Consider the following 3162-nt stretch of genomic DNA (forward strand, 5'->3'; position numbering starts at 1 on the left):
TAGCAATCATATTGGCCCTTTTAGCAAACTGTGATAAGAGCCAATCACTAGTTAGTTTTCAGTCCCCCTTCAAACTATAAGTAGAGCTAGGTTAGTCAGCCAGAGAAAGAGTTCTGAAGGACTTTAGAAAACAGAGACAGAGCTGAAGTCCAGATACCTACAACAGAGAATTTCCTCAGGAGGTGGAAGGTGCCTGAGAGCTGAGACAGCTGTAGAGCAGGGAGGGCTTAACAGCTGTGGAGAGAGCTAGGCCCCAGCAGCCTGACTACAACCCGTCTCTCTCAAGGGAGTCCACGAAGGGAGCTGCCACATTGAAGTGCAGGGAAGAGGAGCTTCCAATCCTTGGCAGAAAAACCTCAGATTATAAATTTGAATTAACATATAGAATAAGAACAAGGACAGTTCTGCATTTTTCTATTGTTATCAACTTGGTGTTATATTTTAAACAATTCTATTGTTTGGATCTGAAGAAGAAAGAGTTACTTTTACTTGGGAAGCAAGCGCCTAAGGCCTAACTAAGTTAACCAACCCTGAGATACTGACAGATGCCTACCCTCTCTCAAGGATCAATGACATCTTAGACTTACTGGCCTGTTGGTTCTCTATCTTGGACCTTGCCAATGGTTACCGGCAAGTAGAGGTATAGCCTGAGCACTGACCTAAGAGAGCATTCACTCCCAAGCAGGGACTTTTTGAATTTAATGTAATGCCTTTTGGATTTTTGTAATGCTCCTGCAATCTTTCAAAGACGGATGGATGTTGTATTGATAGACCTGCAGGGCAACTCCTGCTTAACTCAGTGATATAATTGTGATTGCTGAGTCCTTTGAAGAACATGTGCAGAAACTGAAATCTGTGTTAGTTGCAGGAGGCCAGTCTAAAAGTGAAATATTGCATATGTCTACAGAATAAAAGTTTTTTATTTTAGTGCCCCTAAACTCCTCTTGGAGCTAGGGCTGTTGATTCGGTTCGGCCCGAACTGAAAATCAGCTGAATTTCCCCTGATTCGGTGGTTTTTAGTTCGGGAGGAACCGAACTCAAAACTGGCGGGCAACCGGGGGGGCCGAATTCAGCGAGTTCAGGAGTTCGCGAATAAATTCGGCAAATTCGGGGCCGTCAGTAAGAAGCATAACCGTCAGTAAGCAGCATTCTCCTCCCCCGGCCAATCGGTGGCCAAGCTGGGTATTCTTCTGGCCAATCAGTCAGGATTGAGTACTGGAGGAATCAGCTGATGTGCGGCCCAGCCAGGGAGAGAGAGAGAGAGAGCGAAATCCTCGTGTGTGTGTGGGGGGTGCTTGTGCACATTCGCTCCTTTCTGTGGCTGCAGGGGGCGTATTTTTTGGGGTACAGACACAAAACTTTCACTGGAGTTTCAGATGAAGCTTCTTAAGATACCCTCCAAGTTTTGTAAACATTGGGTCAGGGGGTCCCGAGATATGGGCTCCCCCCTTTTTCTTTCCATGGCTGCAGGGGGCGCATTTTTTGGGGTACAGACACAAAACTTTCACTGGAACTTCAGATGAAGCTTCTTAAGATACCACCCAAGTTTTGTAAATATTGGGTCAGGGGTCTCGAGATATGGGCTCTCCCCCTTTTCCCTCCCCCCTTTTTCCATTTATGTGGCTGCAGGGGGTGCTTTTTTGGGGATATAGCCCCCAAACTTTTAGCATAGCTTCAGACAATTATTCTTAAGATACTACCCAAGTTTTGTAAAGATCGGTTCAGTGGGGGCAGAAATATCGCCTCCCCCCCTTTTCTCTTTCCATGGCTGCAGGGGGCGCATTTTTGGGGGTGCAGATCCCAAACTTTGAGCGGAGTTTCAGACCAGTGTTCTTAAGATACCCCCCAAGTTTTGTGAACATTGGGTCAGGGGGTCCCGAGATATGGGCTTTCCCCTTTCCCCTTTTCCCTATTGGGATGAATGGATCAGCCGATCCTGTGCATCTTCTCCAGAGCAAAACGTCCCGTGCCTAATTGGAATCATCTTGGATTACAAGTCCTCCCCAGCCCGTCCTGATGGAACAGAAGACAGCCACAGTAAGACCGCTTTGGGGGCTTTAATCTATAATTTTTCTCCTGTGTATGTGTGTGTGTGTGGGGGGGAAAGCAGAGTCTGTGTGTGTGTGGGGAGGGAGCAGTTTCTGTGGGTGGGGGGGAAGCCAAAGGGGGCTTTCGTCGGTTCTGCCTGGGGTGTGTGTAACCCCTCGAATCTCTCGCTCCCTGGTTTGAGGGGGGAGGTTTCAGTTGTGTGTTGCAAAGGTGTTGTTTTACAAGGCTGTGTTGTTTTGCAGTTGTTTTGCAGTTGCTTTCTCAGCTGTTGTCGGGGCTGGGAGCTTTGTGCGTGGGCGGCAAGCTCTGCTGAGAGATGCACATTAAGGGTGGGGGGGACCCCTTTCAGGGCCCATATCTCAGCCCCCCCTGACCCAATCTTTACAAAACTTGGGGAGTCTTTCAATAAATGTCCTTTGAAGCTCTGCCGAAAGTTTGGGACCTCTAACCCCAAAAATGCCCCCCCCCCGAGCCGCGGAAAGGCGCGATTGTGTTTTTAATGGCTTTATTCAGCCGAATTTTTTCCCGAACTTTGAATTCCCGCCGAATTGAACGGATCCGAAGTGGGGGAGTTCGGACTTCGGCATATCCCGAATCTAAACGGGCTGAATTCGGCCGAATCCGAACTATACCAATTTTTTTTTTTAATTCAACAGCCCTACTTGGAGCCCCGTGGAGTAGAGTGGTAAGCTGCAGTACTGCAGCCCAAGCCTTGAGTTCGATCCCAACAGAAGTTGGTTTCAGGTAGCCGGCTCAAGGTTCACTCAGACTTCCACCCTTCCGAGGTTGGTAAAATGAGTACCCAGCTTGCTGGGGGTAAAGGGAGGATGACTGGGGAAGGCACTGGCAAACCACCCCGTAAACAAAGTCTGCCTAGTAAATGTCGGGATGTGACATCACCCCATGGGTCAGGAATGACCCAGTGCTTGCACAGGGGACCTTTACCTTTAAAGTCCTCTTAGAGTATTTCATGCTGTACATCTGGATTACTTTGTAAGACAAGGTTTTTCTCATTCAAAGAGAGAAAATACTTCAGTGGAGGGTTCCCCCCCCCCCACAGCGCTCCTTCAAATTTCCCAATTTGGGGGGAGGACCTTGAGAAAGTCCTCAGAC

The sequence above is a fragment of the Euleptes europaea genome, chromosome 16, assembly GCF_029931775.1.
Source record: "Euleptes europaea isolate rEulEur1 chromosome 16, rEulEur1.hap1, whole genome shotgun sequence".
Classification (NCBI taxonomy): Eukaryota; Metazoa; Chordata; class Lepidosauria; order Squamata; family Sphaerodactylidae; genus Euleptes; species Euleptes europaea.